Genomic DNA, 23,367 nt, shown 5'->3' with positions numbered 1-23,367 from the left:
ACGAGATCACCCCGTCGACACCATCCTCGGTGACATTCATAAGGGGGTAACCACTAGATCTCGTGTTGCACATTTTTGTGAGCATTACTCTTTTGTTTCCTCTATTGAGCCACACAGGGTAGAGGAAGCGCTACAAGATTTGAATTGGGTGGTGGCGATGCAAGAGGAGCTCAACAACTTCACTAGGAACGAGGTATGGCATTTAGTTCCACGTCCTAATCAAAATGTTGTAGGAACCAAGTGGGTATTCCGCAACAAGCAAGATGAGCATGGTGTGGTGACAAGGAACAAAGCCCGACTTGTGGCCAAGGGATATTCACAAGTCGAAGGTTTGGATTTCGGTGAAACCTATGCACCCGTAGCTAGGCTTGAGTCAATTTGTATATTACTTGCCTATGCTACTTACCATGGCTTTAAGCTTTATCAAATGGACGTGAAAAGTGCCTTCCTCAATGGACCAATCAAGGAGGAGGTCTATGTTGAGCAACCTCCCGGCTTTGAAGATAGTGAGTACCCTAACAATGTATATAAACTCTCTAAGGCACTTTACGGGCTCAAGCAAGCCCCAAGAGCATGGTATGAATGCCTAAGAGACTTTCTTATCACTAATGGATATAAAGTCGGAAAAGCCGATCCTACTTTATTTGCTAAAACTCTTGACAATGATTTGTTTGTATGCCAAATTTATGTTGATGATATTATATTTGGGTCTACTAACGAATCTACATGTGAAGAATTTAGTAGGATCATGACACAAAAATTCGAGATGTCTATGATGGGGGAGTTGAAGTACTTCTTGGGATTTCAAGTGAAGCAACTCCAAGAGGGCACCTTCATTAGCCAAACGAAGTATATTCAAGACATTCTAAACAAGTTTGGGATGAAGGATGCCAAGCCCATCAAGACACCCATGGGAACCAATGGGCATCTCGACCTCGACACAGGAGGTAAATCCGTAGATCAACAGGTATACCGGTCGATGATAGACTCTTTACTCTATTTATGTGCATCTCGACCGGACATTATGCTTTCCGTATGCATGTGTGCAAGATTCCAAGCGGACCCTAAGGAAGCTCACCTTACGGCCGTAAAACGAATCTTGAGATATTTAGTTTATACTCCTAAGTTTGGGCTTTGGTATCCTAGGGGATCCACATTTGATTTGATTGGTTATTCGGATGCCGATTGGGCGGGGTGTAAAATCAATAGAAAGAGCACATCGGGGACTTGCCAGTTCTTGGGAAGATCCTTGGTGTCTTGGGCTTCAAAGAAGCAAAATTCCGTAGCTCTTTCTACCGCCGAAGCCGAGTATATTGCCGCAGGCCATTGTTGCACGCAACTACTTTGGATGAGGCAAACCCTTAGGGACTATGGTTACAAATTAACCAAGGTTCCTCTTCTATGTGATAATGAGAGTGCAATCCGCATGGCGGATAATCCCGTTGAGCATAGCCGCACTAAACACATAGCCATTCGGTATCATTTCTTAAGGGATCACCAACAAAAGGGAGATATCGAGATCGCATATATTAACGCTAAAGATCAATTAGCCGATATCTTTACCAAGCCTCTAGATGAACAAACCTTTAACAAACTTAGGCAAGAGCTAAATATTCTTGATTCTAGGAATTTCTTTTGATGTCTTGCACACATAGCTCATTAATATACCTTTGATCATATCTCTTTCATGTGCTATGACTAATATGTTTTCAAGTGAATTTCAAACCAAGTCATAGGTGTATTGAAAGGGAATTGGAGACTTCGGCGAAGACAAAGGCTTCCACTCCATAACTCATCCTTCGTCGTCGCTCCGAGCAACTCTCCGTCTTTGGTATAATCTTCACTCATGTTTTATTTTCCAAAGGGGAGAACGTAGTTAGCAAGGGCTTATATTTCACTCAAAGTATCCGTTTTTGGCGATTCATGCCAAAGGGGGAGAAAGTATTAGCCCAAAGCAAAAGTGTAACATCTCAGGTGTTACCATGGCTAGAGCACATCTATGCACTGATGACTGTGATCACATGTGGTAGAAACTTGAGGAGAACATAAGAACCTTGGAGACCATGTGTTAATCAAGATTTTTAATGACCTAAGAGTATCACTCAAGCTTTGGTGCACTTACTACCTTGGGCAAGAGGAGAGTAAACCCTAGGCCTCTCTTGAACCCTATCTCCCAAAACCATGGTGGAGAGGGGGAGAGATTAAGCAAATGTGCAAATCATGAGTTAATCTTTAACCAAACTTTAAGTAACTTTTTAACCAGCAAATATGGGAAGGTAATGTTGCAAAAAGACCCCTTGAGAAACCCCAAATCCCTTCCTTAAGTAGAGAAAGAGCTAGAGCTCTCAAATTCTCTCTAAGTCAAAAACTACACCTAATCCAAAGATCAACCGTGTTCACCTTGAAGATGGCATCAAAACCACCTAAGTTCTATACCAAAAATGTGGCATACCACCTAGGGCACCCACTGGAAAAAGTTGAGCCCGAGACCTTGACGTTTGACATGCCTTGGCATTATTTTTGTCGCGAGGTGGGCAGAGAGACATACCTGATTTGGCGTCCAAAGATCTCCCTACCTAGGGCATATCTGCCATGGCGACTCACGGATGAGAGACAGCCCTAGGTGCCAGGAAAAGACTCGCGCCGGATTTTTGCCAAGATTCGCACGTTTGCGACTTGGGCGAGCTGTGGAACACGGGCAGAAGAAAAGCTCCACGTGTTCGACGCGCTATGTGCACGCCAGAGCACGCCCGCGCGCGCCCCGCGTCGCGCCAAAGGCCAGTCGACGCCATGGCCCGCGCCCATGCCTATAAAGCCCACTCAGGCGTCGACCACACCCCTCCGCACGCGCTCAACCTCACCGGAGCTCAAACTCACCGTCGTTTGCCCGTGCACGGCGTGTCCGCGGCCACCCGAGCCCCTGCCGCCGTAGACCGGCCAGCCCAGCCTTTCCCAACCCCGTCCACCCCTCGGAGACGACTGAGCACACCTCGGTGAAGCTCCCCGAGCGAGGAATCGAAGTTTGCTTCGCCGGAGAGGCCAGTCCACGGTCGCCGGAGTTCACAACCCCACCGGAGTGCATGGACAAGGTAATCCACTGAACCATTTTCCGATTCCTTGTGCACACAGTCTCTACGTCACCCCGTGAAGCTCACCGTGCCATTGGATTGAACTAGGTCGCCGTGATTTGGCCGGCACACCCGCCGCCGACGAGGACACCCGCCTGCGCACGTGGACCGAGCGATTCCGGCCATCCCCGCCATCGAGCCGTACATCGCTGTGACCGCTAGAGCCTCCCCGAGCCAACCCTGCCCCTCGCCGGACCTCCCTCGCCGCCGGTAAGCCGCGTCACCCTTTTCTTTCTTGCGGGTACTGTTTAAACCTAGGGAAGGACCGCGGGGGAGAAGGAAAGAAGTCTGGGGGGTTTTGTGAGGTGTCAGTGACTCAAATGAATAGTGGCGCAGGGGTAGATTTGAGTGGATTGATTTGGATTAAACCCAGGGTCCTCGGCGCAAAGTAGTTTTCCAGGAAACCTTTATTAAATCTGATTTAAATTTTGAACAGAACTTGAATAATTCATAACTTCTGTTTTATTCATCCAAATTTAGTCAAACCAATTTTGTTAGACTTTAAATAATGTGAACTACTTAGGAAAAATATAAAACCCCTATGTACTACAGAAAACTTTAGGGTTCTAATTTAATTATTGTTTTGACCAAAAGCTAAATAATAGAATTAAAAATGGTTGCACTATTTGACTAAGGTTAGAAAAATTTGGAGAAGCTTATGTCCACCTACTGACCTGTTTAAAAATGCTAAACTTATCTGTCCAACCCATTAAGTTAGTTTTTGCCATTTATTTTACAATATGCTTAAGATTTAGAAAAATAGAAAAGGTGATTAAAATGATGAACCAGAGGGCACTCCTATTTTTGTTAGAGTACTTATTCAATGTAGTTCACTAGAAAAATCTATTATACCCTGGTTTAGTATAAAATAAGTAGGATCCCTTTTATTTTAGTAAAATAAGGAAAACTTAGAAAAACCCTACAAAAACGACCCCAAGGTGAAAACACCCCAACCCTTGGGATAATTAATGTTTTGTTATTAAAAACTTAGGAAAAATATGAAATCTGCTGTTTGACATTTCTCAAATAACAATGTAGTAGAAAGTGCCTTTTTGGCATTAAACTTTAGAAAATCATAACTAAATAACCATCCCTTAGCTTTCTGTGATCTTTGGCACAGAAGCTTATTATTACTATTAGATGCCAACAAAAATAACCCTTAGGACAGAACCCACCCCTAATTAAGAGATGTAGTGCAAAGTGGCCTGTTGGGACCATGCTTCGTCGCCGAAGGTCCTGCAGGAAGAAACAGCTTCGGCTGAAGCTGTCCGCATGTGATGACCGAAGGTTCCTCTTCATGAAGCTTCGGAATTACGAACCGACTTAAAAATAGAATGAGCTTTTAGTCCATAAATGTTTGAGTCATTGTTGTAAACTTTTATGAGGGGCATGATTGTAATTCCTCACGGGCTGTGTCCTGTGCCTATAAATAGTGAACGGTACTCCTTTACTGTTCACGCATTCCTGTAATTGCAATTGCATCACTCGGGAATCAACCTTTGCCAAGGCAGAGGTATATATGTATCTAATATTCGAATACATTTGATATAATATAAAAATGATGTTGTTCATTTATAATTTATTTGTCTTTGATGCTTCATATTTCGTATTAATTTTACATAACCCATTGGAATTCAATTACGAAAGTTTAACCTTCGTAATTGTATCGTCTCTAACCTTCGTCCGAAGTTCATTAATCCTTAAAGGAATAATGCTTCATTGGACGAAGGACATTAACATTTAACATTTTATGTTGCCTTGTTCTTAATTCATAGCTTTTAAGAACGAGTCCCCAACATTGGCGCCCACCTCCGGTGAACTCACTTCCACTTTTCTGAGCTAATGGCTTCGTTCAATATTCAAGCTGAAGTTGTTTTTGTTCCAAAGCTGGTACTCCCGATAACAGGCGGTTCATGTTCAGAACCAGCCAACAAGAAACAGAAGAAGGAAGCACAGAGAAGGGTACAACATGTCGGGGTGCAAGGACCCTTCGTCAAGTCAAGATGGTCTCACATTCCTATTACCTTTTCCTAAGAGGACCTTCAACTCAAGGATTACCCACACAATGATGCTATGGTTATCTCTTGTGTTATCAAAGGATTTCTGGTCCACAATGTTTTGGTTGATACAGGCAGTGCAGCTGATATCATATTTGCTAAGGCCTTCAGACAGATGCAAGAGCCCGAAGATAAAATTCTTGATGCCACACATCCCCTCTGTGGCTTCGGAGGAAGGCAGATTGTAGCACTTGGCAAAATCTTAATGTCAATGGCCTTCGGATTCATCAACAACACAAGGACTGAGCAAGTTATGTTTGATATTGTTGACATGGAGTACCCTTACAATGCAATCATTGGTCGTGGTACTCTTAATGCCTTCGAAGCAATTCTGCATCCAGCTTATCTTTGCATGAAGATACCTTCGGACCAAGGGCCCATTGCTATTCATGGAAGTCAAGAAGCTGCCAGAAGGGCCGAAGGAAATTGGACAGACTCAAAAGCAATCCATAATATAGATGGAACTGAAGCTTGTGAGCAGTACAAGTTCAGAAGGGAAAAAGCTGCTTCGGCTGATCAGCCGAAACCCATGCTCTTGTGTGAGGATATAGCAGAGCAGAAGGTGCTATTGGGATCTCAATTGTCCGAAGAGCAGGAGAAAACCTTGATAAGGTTTTTGTTCAACAATAAAGATGTTTTTGCTTGGTCAGCTAATGATCTTTGCGGAGTTAACAGGGATGTTATCGAGCACTCGCTCAATGTTGATCCATCCTTCAGACCCAGGAAGCAGAGGCTTCGGAAGATGTCTGATGATAAGGCCGAAGGTGCTCGGAATGAAGTGAAACGACTCCTCAGTGCCGGAGTTATTAGAGAGGTAAAATACCCAGAATGGTTGGCTAACACTGTTATGGTGAAGAAAGCCAATGGTAAATGGAGAATGTGCATCGATTTTACTGATCTCAATAAGGCCTGTCCGAAGGATGAGTTCCCATTGCCAAGGATAGATTCTTTAGTCGATGCAGCAGCTTCATCAGAACTTATGAGTTTGCTGGATTGCTATTCAGGCTATCATCAAATTTGGATGAAGAAGGAGGATGAACCAAAAACCAGCTTCATAACCCCTAGTGGGACATACTGTTACCTTCGGATGCCTGAAGGGCTTAAGAATGTTGGAGGAAGCTTCAGCAGAATGACAGCAAAGGTTCTCCATTCTCAGATAGGCAGGAATGTACTAACTTATGTTGATGATATCATTGTAAAGAGCACGAAGCAGGATAACCACATTGCTGATTTACAAGAGACCTTTGCTAATTTTAGACAGGCTGGTCTAAAGCTGAATCCAGAAAAATGTGTCTTCGGAGTAAAGAAGGGGAAATTTCTTGGTTGCTTAGTGTCGGCGTTTCGAGACCGGGGGGTCCCTAAGCCGACGAGTGAATGTCGCCGCGTGCCCCAGCCCAGATGGGTCGACGCGAGGCCGAGCGCGAAGGGGGGAAGTGAGGTGGCCGGAGATGGGCGTGAGAGAGGTGGAAATCCCGCGGCCTTCGTGTTCGTCCCGCGCCCAGGTCGGGTGCGCTTGCAGTAGGGGGTTACAAGCGTCCACGCGGGAGAGGGAAGCGAGCGGCCCCAAGAGAGCGCCTGTCCCGTCCTCGTCCCCGCGCGGCCAACCCTCTCTAAGAGGGCCCTGGTCCTTCCTTTTATAGGCGTAAGGAGAGGATCCAGGTGTACAATGGGGGTGTAGCAGAGTGCTACGTGTCTAGCAGGGGAGAGCTAGCGCCCTAAGTACATGCCGATGTGGCAGCCGGAGAGATCTTGGCACCCAGCTGGTGTGATGTCGTGGCCGTCGGAGGAGCGACGGAGCCTGGCGGAGGGACAGCTGTCGGAGCGGTTGAGTCCTTGCTGACGTCCTCCTGCTTCCGTAAGAGAGCTGAGAGTCGCCGTCGTCACAGAGCATGCGGGGCGCCATCATTGCCTATCTGGCGGAGCTAGCCAGATGGGACACCGGTCTTGTTCTCTGCGGCCCGAGTCAGCTCGGGGTAGGGTGATGATGGCGCTTCCTATTGACGTGGCTGTCTTGCACCCTAGGTTGGGCGACGTGGAGGCTCCTCCGAAGCCGAGGTCGAGTCTGTCTTCCGTGGCCGAGGCCGAGTTCGAGCCCCTGGGTCAGGCGAGGCGGAGGTCGTTCGGCAGAGGCCAGGGCGGCGTCCGAGCCCTGGGGTCGGGCGAAGCGGAGTTCGTCTTCTTCTGGGGCTGAGCCCGAGTCCGAGCCCTGGGTCAGGCGGAGCGGAGTTCGTCGTCTTCTGGGACTTAGCCCGAGTCCGAGCCCTGGGTCGGGTGGAGCGGAGTTCGCCGTCTTTCGGGACCTAGCCCGAGTCCGAGCCCTGGGTCGGGCGGAGCGGAGTTCGCCGTCTTCCGGGGCCTAGCCCGAGTCCGAGCCCTGGGTCGGGCGGAGCGGAGTTCGCCGTCTTCCGGGACTTAGCCCGAGTCCAAGCCCTGGGTCGGGCGGAGCGGAGTTCGCCGTCTTCCGGGACTTAGCCCGAGTCCGAGCCCTGGGGTCGGGCGGAGCGGAGTTCGCCGTCTTCCAGGACTTAGCCCGAGTCCGAGCCCTGGGTCGGGCGGAGCGGAGTTCGCCGTCTTCCGGGACTTAGCCCGAGTCCGAGCCCTGGGGTCGGGCGGAGCGGAGTTCGCCGTCTTCCGGGACTTAGCCCGAGTCCGAGCCCTGGGGTCGAGCGGAGCGGAGCTTCCTATGGTGCCTTTGGCAGGGCCTGACTGCCTGTCAGTCTCACTCTGTCAAGTGGCACTGCAGTCGGAGTGGCGCAGGCGGCGCTGTCCTTTTGTCAGGCCGATCAGTGGAGCGGCGAAGTGACGGCGGTCACTTCGGCTCTGCCGGGGGGCGTGTGTCAGGATAAAGGTGTCAGGCCACCTTTGCGTTAAATGCTCCTGCAATTCGGTCGGTCGGTGCGGCGATTTAGTCAGGGTTGCTTCTTAGCGAAGGCTGGGCCTCGGGCGAGCCGGAGACGTGTCCGCCGTTGGAGGGGGGCCTCGGGCGAGACAGAAATCCTCCGGGGTCGGCTGCCCTTGTCCGAGGCTAGGCTCGGGCGAGGCATGATCGAGTCGCTCGAATGGACTGATCCCTGACTTAATCGCACCCATCAGGCCTTTGCAGCTTTATACTGATGGGGGTTACCAGCTGAGAATTAGGAGTCTTGAGGGTACCCCTAATTATGGTCCCCGACAGTAGCCCCCGAGCCTCGAAGGGAGTGTTAGCACTCGCTTGGAGGCTTTCGTCGCACTTTTTTGCAAGGGGACCAGCCTTTTTCGGTTGCATTTTGTTCCGGCAGGTGCGCGCGAGCGCACCCGCCGGGTGTAGCCCCCGAGGCCTCGGAGGAGTGGTTTCACTCCTCCGAGGTCTTAATGCCTTGCGCAACGCTTCGGCCGGTCTGGTTGTTCCCTCATGCGAACTGGCCGTAGCCCGGGTGTACGGTCGGGGCCCAAGTTCTCGGGCTGGTATGTTGACGCTGTCAACGGTTCGGCCGGATTCGGGTTTGCGAGAGCAGCCCCCGAGCCTCCGCACAGAGCGAGAGGGCGATCAGGGACAGACTCGGCTTTTTTATATACGCCCCTGCGTCGCCTTTCCGCGAGGAGGAGGGGGGAAAGCGCCATGTTACCCTCGATGGGCGCCGAACATGGTGTCTCCGGTGAGCTGCAAGCGGGTAATCCGAGTGGACGTCCGTGCCCCGTTCGTTAGGGGTCGGCTAGGGGCCCAGAGGCACGCCCAAAAGTACCTGCGGGTGATCTGCCGGACCCGGTCCCCTGGCGACGGGGTCCGAGGGCTCGATGCCTCCCTCCGATGGGATTCCGTTACAAGATCGCTCCCGCTGGTCTCGGAAATGTCCTAGGGTACCTCAGGAGCGCAGCCCGAGCCTTGGTTGTGTATCGAACGTACCCCTGGTCATCCCTCGCTCGGCGTCTGAGGCGGCTGTGAACCCTTCGGGGGCCAGCCTTCGAACCCCTGATCAGTAATGGGCGCGGAGCCCGAGTAGCCTGAGGCGGCCGTGGAACCCTTCGGGGGGGCGGCCTTCGAACCTCTGACCAGTAGTGGGTGTAGGGCCCACGCGATCTGAGGCGGCTGTTGAAACCCTTCGGGGGGCCAGCCTTCGAACCTCTGATCAGTAAGGAGGCTCGGAGCCTGGTTCCTTCACAGGGAAGGATCTTTTTCGGGGTATCCCCCTTTCCCGGACCCTGTTGCAAGAGATAGAGAAAGAGGAAAAACGGAAAAGGATACGAAATCGAACGACGCGGCGTACCTTTTTTGGCGCGGTTATTACGGCGAAGGCGAAGCGTCGCCCGCTTCTCCTGCCATAGGTGCCGCCTGTCCTGCCGCGGAGTTAATGCGACGGGGCGAGTCATCGGCAGGGCGGCCGTTGCGCGTGCGCGAGCCGTTCGAGGAACGGCTGTTTCACTTCGCGTTTTTTGAATCCCGCATCCGGTCCGGGCGGAACGTTGGAAACGGTCTCGCCTTGGTCTTTATATACCTGGGAGAGGGTCTGGTGATGGTTCTTCGCTCTGCTTCCTGCCTCCTTCTTTGGTTTTCGCAACCCGAGAGACTTTAGCCAGAGAAGAGAAAACCGCCTTTCCAGCCCCTCGCGCCGCCACCCCTTCCGTTTGGTGATGGCTGACCGGGTGACCATCATCTCGCCACGCGATCCATGGCCCTTTTCCACGGTGACGGCGAGCGATCTGGAGGATCTGGTCGGCGAGGGTTTGCTTTGCCCTCTCACCGATGGGCAGCGACCGGAATGGATTCCTCCCGTGGGCGGAGCCGCTCCATCCCCTCCGCCGGGGTACGTCGTGAGCTTCGTCTCCTTCCACGAGCGGGGATTCGGTGTGCCGGCGGGCCGCTTTATGCGGGCGATCCTGTACCACTATGGGGTGGAGTTGCACAACCTCACCCCCAACTCCATCTCGCAGGCCGCTATCTTCGTAGCGGTGTGCGAGGGGTATTTGGGGATCGCCCCCCATTGGGATTTGTGGACCCATCTCTTTTTCGCCGAGCTTTTTGCCTCGCCGACGGGGGAGAGGAAGGTCCGCGCAGCGGTGCGGGCCGGCGGCTGCACCCTCCTGCTGAGGCAGTCGCGGGCGTCGCAGTATATTCCTGCCATCCTCGCGTCCTCGAACAAGGGGTGGTAGCGCCGGTGGTTCTACCTGCAGAACAACGGCGAGTTGCTCCCGCCGTTCTCCCAGCGAGTAGTCACCACCGCCACCGACGCCTGGCGCCACAGGACCCCGCACGAAAGACAGAAGAACCTCGGACCCCTTCTCCAGGCCTTGGAGGCGTTGCGGGAGGGGGGACTCACCGCTGCGAGAGTGATTGCCGCCATCCACCGTCAGAAGGTGCTTCCCTTGGCGGAGCGACGGCTGTTGCTTTGGGAGATGACCCCGGAGGCTGACTGGGAAGGCTCGCGGATGTCCCCTGATCCTCTTCCCTTCGACGCCCTCCAATGGCGGGTGTCCGCTGCGTTGGGGAAGCCGGACCCCCACGCCTTCTCTCAGCTTCGGATGCGCCCCGACCAGGGGTGCGTGACTCTGGTGAGTGTTCGCTCCTTCCTTCTTCATACATTGGGTTGCTCCTGGTTCTTACGATCGGGCTTCTTTCCCCCCCTTCTTCAGGAGGTGGGGTGGCACAAGCCTTCTCGGCCACGGGTCCCGCAGGATGCGGTGGACCGAGCAGCGCGGCGGGTCGCCGCGGAGGAGAAGAAGAGGAAGAAGGACGCGGAGAAGGCCCGGGCCCGTGAGCGGAGGCGGGCTCGAGACGCCTTGGAAAAGCGCCGTCACCAGCAGGAGAGGGAGGGACTCCCGAGGGAGCCGTCGCCGGAAACGCCCGACGACGACGACGACGATGATGATGATGATGATGATGAGGAGGACGACATGGCCGCCCGTCTCGGCCTCAGCCCCGTCTTGGGGTGTGGCCAGGAGCCGTCGAGCCAGCCCCCGAGCGGGTCGACGCCGTCAGTCCCCGGAGTCGGGGCGTCGGGGTCCCGGTCCGAGGCACGGGGGCAACCCGAGAGGACACCTGACCCCTCGGCCGTAGGAGCTGAGGTGACTCCGGGGGGCCAGGTCAGGGCGTCTGCTCCCCAAGAGCAGCCGCTCGTGCCGGCAGCGCATGGAGGTGACCCTCAAGTCATCGTGACAGTGCCCGGGCAATCTGCTCCCCGGGTGTCCAAAGCAAGGGTGGCGCCGAAGTTGCCGGCGAAGTGGACCTCGGCGGCTGTTCCGGGAGCGGGGATCCAAGAAACTTCCCCCCAGGCGCGGTGGATCATGGCCCGGAGCGGGTAGGTATCTCGGAATGTCTTCGTCCTGGCTTTCCATTCATATGTCTCGGCCGTGATTTTCCTTTTTCCCTCAGCAAGCGAAGCCATGGCCAGACCGACCTGGCACCCCGGAAGACCCTTAAGACGGCGCCGGCCTGTGCGGCCAGCGCCGCTCCGGGCCTTGTCGTTTAGCCGACCCTCTCGCAGGGCGTTTCACCGCAGGGGGCTCGGGCGGCACCTGTCGCTGTGGAGCAGGTTCCCGAGGCTGGCTCTTCTGCCGAGGCGGCCATCGTGATAGGGGAGGTGGCTGACGCTGACGTGGTCCCGAGCCCACCTGACGTGCCGGCCATGCTGGTGCCTGCCGCTACCGAAGTCGCCGCCGTCCCAGTCGGAGAGCAACCGGTTGCTACCGGCGTCGAGACGGCTGATGCGTCGGCGCCCAGTGCCTCGGAAGAGGTGGGCGTGGAGGCGCGATCCGTCCAGCCGGGCGGCAGCCTCATCGCTGTGCGGCGGAGCCCCGGGGCCCAGCGCCAGTTGCTCCGGTTTCGGACCCGCGAGGCCTCGGACCCTGTCTACATTCTCGACGATGAACAGGAGGACCAGTCCTAGGATGAGCTCCGCGAGTGTGCTGAAGCAACGGTGGGGTCGCTCCGGTCGTCGCTGGAGGTTTTCTGCAGGGACGTCCCCAAAATCCTCCAGGTAACGGTTTCAGGCATACCTTTTCTTTTCTGTGAACGAGGCGTTCTTCGTGATGCCCCATTTCCTTCCCCCAGGATCTGACGGATCGGAGCGCCGCCAAGTCGTCGTTCATCCGCCGCGAGGTCGATGTCTGGGGCTCGCTGCGATCCCTGAGGACCTCGCTCGCCGGGGCTACTGCGCGCCTTTCTTAGCAGGGTGTCAAGGTAGCGGACCTCCAGTTGCTCTGCACTGACCCGAGAGCCGAGGCGGCAGCAGCGCGCGCGGAGGCGGCAGCGGCGCGCGCAGAGGCGCAACGGCAGCGGTCGGAGCTCGTCCAGGTCGTCGAGGAGCGGGACCAATCTCGGGGCCGAGCTGCCGAGGCCGAAAGCCGGGCTGAAACCCTCGCAGCCGACTTAGCCGCAGCCCAGGTCGCGGCCTCGGAGCAGCGTGCCCGAGCCGGAGGTACGCCTCGGCCGTCCCTGGTTCTTGTTCTTGTCTGTTTCCTCTGCTTGTGTTTGAGATCTTTCCTCTAGCTGTTCGCAGAGCTCGAGTCCGCCCTTGACGAGTCTGCCAAGGCGCTTGCCGAGGCGCTTGCCGGAGCTGCCGAGCAGAGGGAGGCTGACCTCGTGGCCATGTCCGAGGCCGTCTCGGACATTTATCGGATCCTTGGCTCCGGCGACGTCCCTTCAGGAAGCTCCCCTCAAAGCCACCTTCAAGCCTTGGTTGATCACGCGCGCGGCAGAGTCCGCGAGGCGCTACACCACGGTGTCAGGCGGGCCTTCGCCGTGCTCGCTTCACACTACGTTGTGGACCTGGAGCGGGTTAGTGAGGGGTATTGCCTTCCTGACGAAGACGAAGCTGCCCTGGCAGAAGTTCAGCGGCTCGACGCGGTCGCCGCGGGTCCGAGCGCAGTGCTGGCGACCACCTTTGAGGCGGAGATCCTTCCCCCTGCGCCGTCGCCGGAAGCTGAGATGGACCTTACCGAAGGCGGGGACGGAGCTGAAGGCGCGGCTCCTTCCCAAGGCGGCGCCTAACTCTTGTTGGAACAGTTTCTGTTGGATGTGCGTGTGTCTTACTGCGTCCGCTGAGGCCTGAACACTTTGTTTCCATTGCATGAAGTCGTACTCTTCTTCCTTTTATTTTGCGTGTCCGGCTTAGCCTGTCAATAATAGGGTGGCTTCCCGAGTTGGGTCATTTTTCGTGGCGGGTGATGAGTGAGGTGTCCCTAACCCAGAGGCATAGGAGTTCCTCGGCTCAGTCGGCCTCGCCACTTACATGTACCCACGTTTGCTCCTCGGGGCCCTGCTTCTGGCATAGCCGGGAGAACGCAAAAGCCTTTTTTGATCGAAAATTTTGGATGCGGAGAGGTACACCCAATCTTGACGCAGAGGGGTTCCCCCTTTTTAGCCCCCGAGGGAGGGTCGGGCTCTGCCGAGGCGAGGCCGACCCTTCCTTGATGACTGAGACTTGTGTGGGAGCGAGGTATACGAACAGCTTGAAAACATCTTAAGGGTAGAAGCAACGTAGCTGTCGGACGTTCCAAGCGTTGCCGTAGACCTCGCCTTGACCGCCGGCCAGCTTGTACGTTCCGGGCTCCAGAACGTCGGCGGTGACAAGCGGCCTTTCCCGGGGGTGCGTGCAGCCCCCGGGTACCCCCAGCAAGGGCTCGGGGTGCTGTGCGATGGTCGGGGTCTTCTCCTAGTTGGCTTCGATGCCCCGTTTGGAGATAATGAACTCCAAGACCATGCCCTGGGGCGCCCCGAGGACCCACCTTTCAGGGTTGAGCTTGACGCTTTTCGCTTCTTTTAGCTTGTGGATCTCCTCGCCTATCACTCTGCGCTTCTCCTTGTCGAATCGGCGCAGAGGCTGCTTGACGGGTCGGGCTCCGGCCCGAATATCCAGCGAGTGCTCGGCGACATCCCTTGGTATGCCGGGAAGGTCCGAGGGACTCCACGCGAAGACGTCAGCGTTCGCGCGGAGAAAGTCGACGAGCAGTGCTTCCTATTTGGGGTCGAGCCCGGAACCGATCCGGATCTGCTTGGAGACGTCGCCACTGGGGTCGAGGGGGACGGCCTTGACCGTCTCCACTGGCTCGAAGTTGCCGGCATGGCGCTTCACGTCTGGCACCTCTTTGGAGAGGCTTTCCAGGTCGGCGATGAGGGCCTCGGACTCGGCGAGGGCCTCGGCGTACTCCACGCACTCCACGTCGCATTCGAACACGTGTTTGTACGTGGGGCCGACGGTGATGACCCCGTTGGGGCCCGGCATCTTGAGCTTCAGGTAGGTGTAGTTGGGGACGGCCATGAACTTCGCGTAGCATGGCCTCCCCAGTACCGCGTGGTAGGTTCCTCGGAACCCGACCACCTCGAACGTCAGAGTCTCCCTTCGGAAGTTGGAGGGCGTTCCAAAGCAGACGGGAAGGTCGAGTCGTCCGAGGGGCTGGACGCGCTTCCCGGGAATGATCCCGTGGAAGGGCGCAACGCCTGCTCGGATGGAGGACAGATCGACGCGCAGGAGCCTGAGGGTCTCGGTGTAGATGATGTTGAGGCAGCTGCCCCCGTCCATAAGAACCTTGGTGAGCCTGACGTCGCCGACGATGGGGTCGACGACGAGCGGGTATTTCCCCGGGCTCGGCACGTGGTCGGGGTGGTCAGCTTGGTCAAAGGTGATGGGCTTGTCGGACCAGTCTAGGTAGACTGGCGCCGCCACCTTCACCGAGCAGACCTCCCGGCGCTCTCGCTTGTGATGCCGACCCGAGGCATTCGCCGCATACCCACCGTAGATCATGAAGCAGTCGCGGACCTCGGGGAACTCTCCTGCTTGGTGATCTTCCTTCTTGTCGTCGTCGTGGGCCCTGCCACCCTCCGCGGGTGGCCCGGCCCTGTGGAAGTGGCGCTGAAGCATGACGCACTCCTCGAGGGTGTGCTTGACGGGCCCCTGATGATAGGGGCATGGCTCCTTGAGCATCTTGTCGAAGAGGTTGGCACCTCCGGGGGGCTTCCGAGGGATCCTGTGCTCGGCGGCGGCGACAAGGTCCGCGTCGGCAGCGTCGCATTTCGCTTGCGACTTCTTCTTGCCTTTCTTCTTGGCGCCGCGCGGAGTAGACGCCTCGGGAGCATCTTCCGATGGGCGGCCCTGGGGCTGCTTGTCCTTTCGGAAGATAGCCTCGACCGCCTCCTGGCCAGAGGCGAACTTGGTGGCGATGTCCATCAGCTCGCTCGCCCTGGTGGGGGTCTTGCGCCCCAACTTACTCACCAGGTCGCGACAGGTGGTGCCGGCAAGGAACGTGCCGATGACATCCGAGTCGGTGATGTTGGGCAGCTCGGTGCGCTGCTTCGAGAATCGCCGGATGTAGTCCCGGAGAGACTCTCCCGGCTGCTGTCGGTAGCTTCGGAGGTCCCAGAAATTCCCGGGGCGCACGTACGTGCCCTGGAAATTGCCGGCGAAGGCTTGGACCAGGTCATCCCAGTTGGAGATCTGCCCCGGAGGCAGGTGCTCCAACCAGGCGCGAGCGGTGTCGGAGAGGAACAGGGGGAGGTTGCGGATGATGAGGTTGTCGTCGTCCGTTCCACCCAGTTGGCAGGCCAGGCGGTAGTCCGCGAGCCACAGTTCCTGTCTCGTTTCCCCCGAGTACTTTGTGATAGTAGTCGGGGGTCGGAACCGGGTCGGGAACGGTGCCCATCGGATGGCCCGGCTGAAGGCCTGCGGCCGGGTGGTTCGGGCGAGGGACTCCGATCCTCCCCGCTGTCGTAGCGTCCCCCACGCCTGGGGTGGTAACCTCGGCGCACCCTCTCGTAGAGATGGGCCCGACGGTCGCGATGATGGTGCTCGTTGCCGAGGTGGCCCGGGGCCGCAGGCGCGGTGTTGCGCGTGCGCCCGGTGTAGACCGAGGCTTCCCGCATGAATCGGGAAGTCGCGGCATGAGGTGCCGAGGGGTATCCCTGCCTTCGGGAGGCAGAGCTCTCGGCCCGCCGGACCGCAGCGCCTTCCAGGAGATTCTTGAGCTCTCCCTGGATTCACCGACCCTCGGTGGTTGATGGCTCCGGCATCGCGCGGAGAAGCATCGCTGCTGCAGCCAGGTTCTGACCGACCCCACTGGATGCGGGTGGTGGCCTAAGCCTGACGCCGTCGGCGATGCGGTGTTGGAGACCCTAGGGCAGGTGACGTATTTCTCCGGCCGGGGGTTGGCCCGCCCATGCCTGCCCGACGTCCCGACGGATCGGCTCAAGCGCTCCTGCTCCCTCGTCGAGCCTGGCCTGCGTCCCGCGGACTTGCTCGAGCTGTGGGTCGTGACCCCTCGCCGGAACGGGGACCACAGCTAGCTCCCGTGGGATGTCAGCGCGAGGCACCGGCCTAGGGAGATCACCGTCCTCCGGCATGCCGAGATGATTGCCTTCGGAGGGATCCCCTAGATCGACGTGGAAACATTCGCGGCTTGGGCCGCAGTCCTCGTCGTCGAGGCTACGGCTACCGTCGGAACAGTCGGAGAGGCAGTAGTCACATGCGGTCATGAAGTCCCGCATGGCACTGGGGTTGCCAAATCCAGAGAAATCCCAACAGATGTTGGGGTCGTCATCTTCCTCGGACCCGGAGGGCCCGTAGGTCGAGACGTCCGTCAGCCGGTCCCAAGGCGACCGCATGCGAAACCCCAGAGGGTTTGAACTCGCCTCTACGAGAGCGCCCGCCAAAGCAAGGTCGCTAGGCGGGTTGAGGCTGAGTCCAAATGATGTAGGATGGGAATCGGTCGGTACCTTTCGGTCGACGAGCAGCGACATAGTCACGTCGGGGACTGATTGCACCGCCGTCTCAGGTACGAGGGCGACGTCCTGCAAGCTCTCCGCGAGCGCACTGGCGTCGTCCACTTGCTCGGGATTGGCGTGTCGCGGGGAGACGGCGCTCGCCTTCGTCTCAAACGCGAGGTCGACGCCCGACGCGCCCCCCGTTGGGGCGCTGGGGACGTCGACTCGTTCGACAGCCGACGAGGCGCGGCCTCCCGCTTGGCCTTGGTTGCCCCGCCTCCTCCTCCGTTGGCGGGGGAGAGGACGGGGCGAGCTCGAATGTTGTTCTTCCACCACGCGGGGAAGACGTCGTCGATCCCGCCGCCGGGGGGCGGGCTGTCGGCCGCCATTGTCGTTGTCGCGCGGCGGTGGAAGGAGTATCATGTCGTAGCTGCCATCGAAGGACATGAACTCAAGACTCCCGAAACGGAGCACCGTCCCGGGTCGGAGAGGTTGCTGGAGACTGCCCATCTGGAGCTTGACGGGAAGCTGTTCGTCAACACGCAGCAGGCCCCTACCTGGCGCGCCAACTGTCGGCGTTTTGAGACCGGGGGGTCCCTAAGCCGACGAGTGAATGTCGCCGTGTGCCCCAGCCCAGATGGGTCGACGCGAGGCCGAGCGCGAAGGGGGGAAGTGAGGTGGCCGGAGATGGGCGTGAGAGAGGTGGAAATCCCGCGGCCTTCGTGTTCGTCCCGCGCCCAGGTCGGGTGCGCTTGCAGTAGGGGGTTACAAGCGTCCACGCGGGAAAGGGAAGCGAGCGGCCCCAAGAGAGCGCCTGTCCCGTCCTCGTCCCCGCGTGGCCAACCCTCTCTAAGAGGGCCCTGGTCCTTCCTTTTATAGGCATAAGGAGAGGATCCAGGTGTACAATGGGGGTGTAGCAGAGTGCTACGTGTCTAGCAGGGGAGAGCTAGCGCCCTAAGTACATGCCGATGTGGCAGCTGGAGAGATCTTGGCACCCAGCTGGTGTGATGTCGTGGCCGTCGGAGGAGCGACGGAGCCTGGCGGAGGGACAGCTGTCGGAGCGGTTGAGTCCTTGCTGACGTCCTCCTGCTTCCGTAAGAGAGCTGAGAGCCGCCGTCGTCACAGAGCATGCGGGGCGCCATTATTGCCTATCTGGCGGAGCTAGTCAGATGGGACACCGGTCTTGTTCTCTGCGGCCCGAGTCAGCTCGGGGTAGGGTGATGATGGCGCTTCCTGTTGACGTGGCTGTCTTGCGCCCTAGGTTGGGCGACGTGGAGGCTCCTCCGAAGCCGAGGTCGAGTCTGTCTTCCGTGGCCGAGGCCGAGTTCGAGCCCCTGGGTCGGGCGAGGCGGAGGTCGTTCGGTAGAGGCCAAGGCGGAGTCCGAGCCCTGGGGTCGGGCGAAGCGGAGTTCGTCGTCTTCTGGGGCTAAGCCCGAGTCCGAGCCCTGGGTCGGGCGGAGCGGAGTTCGTCGTCTTCTGGGACTTAGCCCGAGTCCGAGCCCTGGGTCGGGTGGAGCGGAGTTCGCCGTCTTCCGGGACCTAGCCCGAGTCCGAGCCCTGGGTCGGGCGGAGCGGAGTTCGCCGTCTTCCGGGGCCTAGCCCGAGTCCGAGCCCTGGGTCGGGCAGAGCGGAGTTCGCCGTCTTCCGGGACTTAGCCCGAGTCCGAGCCCTGGGTCGGGCGGAGCGGAGTTCGCCGTCTTCCGGGACTTAGCCCGAGTCCGAGCCCTGGGGTCGGCGGAGCGGAGTTCGCCGTCTTCCGGGACTTAGCCCGAGTCCGAGCCCTGGGGTCGGGCGGAGCGGAGCTTCCTATGGTGCCTTTGGCAGGGCCTGACTGCCTGTCAGTCTCACTCTGTCAAGTGGCACTGCAGTCGGAGTGGCGCACGCGGCACTGTCCTTTTGTCAGGCCGATCACTGGAGCGGCGAAGTGACGGCGGTCACTTCGGCTCTGCCGGGGGGCGTGCGTCAGGATAAAGGTGTCAGGCCACCTTTGCGTTAAATGCTCCTGCAATTCGGTCGGTCGGTGCGGCGATTTAGTCAGGGTTGCTTCTTAGCGAAGGTAGGGCCTCGAGCGAGCCGGAGACGTGTCCGCCGTTGGAGGGGGGCCTCGGGCGAGACGGAAATCCTCCGGGGTCGGCTGCCCTTGTCCGAGGCTAGGCTCGGGCGAGGCATGATCGAGTCGCTCGAATGGACTGATCCCTGACTTAATCGCACCCATCAGGCCTTTGCAGCTTTATGCTGATGGGGGTTACCAGCTGAGAATTAGGAGTCTTGAGGGTACCCCTAATTATGGTCCCCGACACTTAGTTTCAACAAAGGGAATTGAGGCCAACCCAAGTAAAATCGAAGCTATACTTCGAATGGAGCCACCAAGTACAAAAAAGGGGGCTCAAAGATTGACAGGAAGGCTGACATCTCTCAATAGATTCATATCCAGATCAGCAGAAAGAAACCTACCATTCTTCGAAGTGCTGAAGTCAGCCGAAGTCTTTCAATGGGGACCAATCCAGCAGAAGGCCTTTGAAGAGCTGAAACAGTATTTGATAGATCTGACAACACTAACTCCACCTACGCCAGGGGCTCCTTTGTTATTATATGTGGCAGCTTCGCACTCAGCGGTAAGTGCAGCACTTGTTCAGGAGAAGCTTGAAGGCCAAGTTAAGAGGGAGGCCCCAATATATTTTGTATCCGAGGTTCTTAGTTTGTCAAAGAAAAATTATACAGAGTTGGAGAAGGTACGGTATGCTGTCTTGATGGCCTCCAGGAAGCTTCGGCACTATTTTCAAGCTTACAACATAATTGTTCCTTCTTCACAACCTCTGAAGGATATTATGAGGAACCGAGAAGCTACTGGAAGGATTGGAAAATGGGCTGCAGAGCACAATGAATTTTGTATTGAATATGTTCATAGATCTTCGATTCAGTCCCAGGCGTTAGCAGACTTCATTGCTGATTGGACGCCAGGGGCTCAGGAGGAAGAAACAAATAAAGACGCCGAAGCATGGACAATGTTTTGCGATGGGTCTTGGGGAACCTTCGGAGCGGGAGCGGCTGCTGTGTTGATTTCACCTTCCAAAGTTAAAACCTGTTATGCGGCAAAACTTGATTTTAGTTGCACAAATAATATCGCCGAGTATGAAGCTCTGCTTTTGGGTCTTCGGAAATTAAAGGCAATGGGAATCAGAAGGGCCATACTTAAAACTGATTCCCAAGTTATTTCTGGTCATATTGACAAAAGTTACAAAGCTAGAGACCCGAAGCTTGAAAAGTATCTAGATACAGTCCGAAGGATTGAGGCTTCCTTCGAAGGTTTCTCTGTCAAAAATATTCCTCGTGGAGAAAATGAATACGCTGATATATTGGCTAAGTCAGCAGCCCTGGGGCTGCCTGTACCTTCGGAAGTATTTTTCGAAACAATAAAAGCACCTTCGGTCGAGCTTCTTGAAAGAGCAATCCTTAACATATCCCCTGTTTATAGTGAAGATTGGAGAACTGAGATCATCTCCTTCCTTCAGGGTAATTTTCTTTCAGACGACGAAGCTTATAACAGGAGAATAGAAGCAAGAGCTCGACCATATGTTATAATAGAAGGGGAGTTATACAAGCGCGGGGTCTGTTCCCCATTACTCAAGTGCTTATCCAGATCCGAAGGTATAGAGTTAATGAAGGACATACATGCAGGTCTGTGTGGATCTCACATTGGATCTAGGCCCTTGCTTGGGAAAGTTTTTCGCCAAGGATTTTATTGGCCAAAGGCAGCTTCGGATGCAGCGGATTTAGTTCAAAAGTGTGAAGGTTGTCAGAAATGTGCAAGAGATCAAAAACAACCTTCGTCTTTAACTCAGTTAATACAACCCACTTGGCCGTTGCAAAGGTGGGGTCTGGATTTGCTAGGTCCATTACCACCAGCACAGGGGAACTTAAGATACGTGGTGGTGGCAGTGGAATATTTTTCCAAATGGATTGAGGCGAAGCCCTTAGCCACAATAACTTCGTTTACTATTCAAAAGTTTTTCTGGCAGAACATTGTTTGTCGCTTCGGAGTGCCGAAGGCTATCACTGTGGATAATGGAACACAATTTGATTCTAAAGCCTTCAGAGACATTTGTAATCAAATCGGCACGAAGATCCATTTTGCATCAGTCCGACACCCAGAATCAAATGGACTTGTTGAAAGAGCCAATGGGATCATAATGACAGGAATAATGAAGTCAATCTTCAATCAGCCGAGGGGAAAGTGGCTAGACGAGTTAATCAAAGTGGTGTGGAGTCATAACACAACCATCTCAAGATCAACAGGCTTTACACCCTTTAAACTATTATTTGGTGACGAAGCAATAACCCCAGAAGAGGCTAAAAAAGGATCAATAAGGACAGTAGCTTCGGCAGAGGGCGAAAACGAAGCTGATTGCTCTGTAGAAAAAGATGCTATTGAAGGGATCAGACTCCAAGCTGTGGAAAACATCAATAAATATCAAGCTGAAACAATAAAATGGCGCGATAGAAAGGTCAAGTTGAAGAACATTGAACCAGGACACTTGGTACTTCGAAGAGTAGCTAACCCCGAAACAGTAGGCAAATTACAGCTGAAGTGGGAAGGTCCCTTTTTGGTAGTATCTTCGCCAAGACCTGGTTCCTACAGGTTGAAGGATTTGGACGGCAATGACATTCCTAGATCGTGGAATGCGGATGAGCTTCGGAGATATTATGTTTAGTTTGATGTAATTTTTTATATTCTTTTTTGTGGCACCCTTTTCCTTTCCAAAGGGGGGGAAAGGTTTTTAATGGGGCCACAACATGTAATTTTTATTTTCCTTATTTCAATTCTATAAGAGTGATATCCCCCAAAAATGTAAATGTAAAAGCTGAGAACGCACCCTTGAGTGCAAAGAGAAAGAAAAGAAAACAGGGAGAAGCTCAAAAGTCGTTCCTAAGGGAATGCAGAGCTTACAGCGAAAAATAAACGCTGGTTCCGCCGAAAGTAAAAGGCGAAGAAGCTCCTAAGGGAGGCTTACAGCGAAAAATAAACGCTGATTCCGCTGAAAGTAAAAGGCGAAGAAGCTCCTAAGGGAGGCTTACAGCGAAAAGTCAACGCTGATACACCGAAAAGTAAACGGTGAAGCCGAAAAGTAAACGGCAAAAAGATTTTTATCATTCTTGAGGGGACGAAGGGCCGTGCTTATGGTTTTTTGAGCATGTTTCTGTTGGGGACCTTCGGCAAAAAGTAAACAGTATTTCTGGAAGTATAATGTGTGAGCAGGTACCTTCGAACTCAAGTCGGTATTACGGCAGGAGAAAACCAGGATAATACGAAGGTCTTGATACAACGCCGAAGATGTTAGTAGGAGAGCTTCGGCGTGGTTGCAGAAAATGAAACCGACTTAAAGATGAAAAGGCTATTCAGACCTCGATAGATTACTATAGAATTATTACCAAATGTAAAGGGCATGAATGTAATTTTGTATGGGCTATGCCCCGTGCCTATAAATAGGTGAACAGTACCCCCGTACTGTTCACGCTGACTTGGCATTCGCTTTTTGCGTCACGCTTGTATTGTCATCTCCTTCCGATTGAAGGTACACTTGTAATTCAACGATGTCTTTGTTTATGCCCAATAATAATATATGATTGTTCATGTTGTCTTTTACATTCTTTATATTTCATCCTTCGTCATTATTTGATGAATTTATGAAGGTATGTCCTTCATAACCTTCGTCCGCAAGCCATTACATCCTAAGGGAAATAATGCTTCGGAGGACGAAGGACTTTAACGATTAACATTTTCTATGTTGCCTTGTTCTTAACTCATAGCACTTGAGAACAAGTCCCCAACATTGGCGCCCACCTCCGGTGAACTCACTTCCACTCTGAGTTTTTTGAACACCTTCGGCGATCATAAACCTTCGTCATGGCGCCGAAGAAGGCTTCAGCGACTGGGGCTGCAGCTCTGCAACCACTGAACCACAATCAGGAGACAGTCTCCCTGCGGGAGGCCCGAAGCCAGAAAAGGAAGGCTGTCAGTCCGACACCACAAGAGGACGAGATAGATCAAGAAATCAGAGATATGGAGATGCTTCATCAACAAGTACAGAGGAAGAAAGAAAAGATGGCCAGGCTAGCTGAACTGCAGAGGCAGATAGACGAAGCCTCTGAAGAAGTTCGTCATCTTGCTCAGGATGAGCAACACCGAAGGCCTCAGCATCAAGACCTTCATCAGGAGGGTTTTCCCAACGAAGATGACTGGTATGACAATTTCCATCATGGGAATTTTGTTTTTGATGATGCTTCTCCTCTGTCCGCTGAGCTGCAGGCTACACCTTGGCCTCCGTCCTACAAGCCGCCTCAGCTCCCCGTATTCGATGGCCACTCAGACCCGAAGCAGTTTTTGATGAGTTACGAAGCAACAGTGTCTTCGTATGGTGGCGATGCTTCAGTCATGGCCAAATCTTTCGTTATGGCTGTCAGAAGTGTTGCTCAAACCTGGTATTCCTCCCTTCGACCAGGAACGATCACTTCA

Source organism: Zea mays, chromosome 9 (assembly GCF_902167145.1).
Source record: "Zea mays cultivar B73 chromosome 9, Zm-B73-REFERENCE-NAM-5.0, whole genome shotgun sequence".
Lineage (NCBI taxonomy): Eukaryota > Viridiplantae > Streptophyta > Magnoliopsida > Poales > Poaceae > Zea > Zea mays.
Note: the sequence above shows the minus strand (reverse complement) of the source record.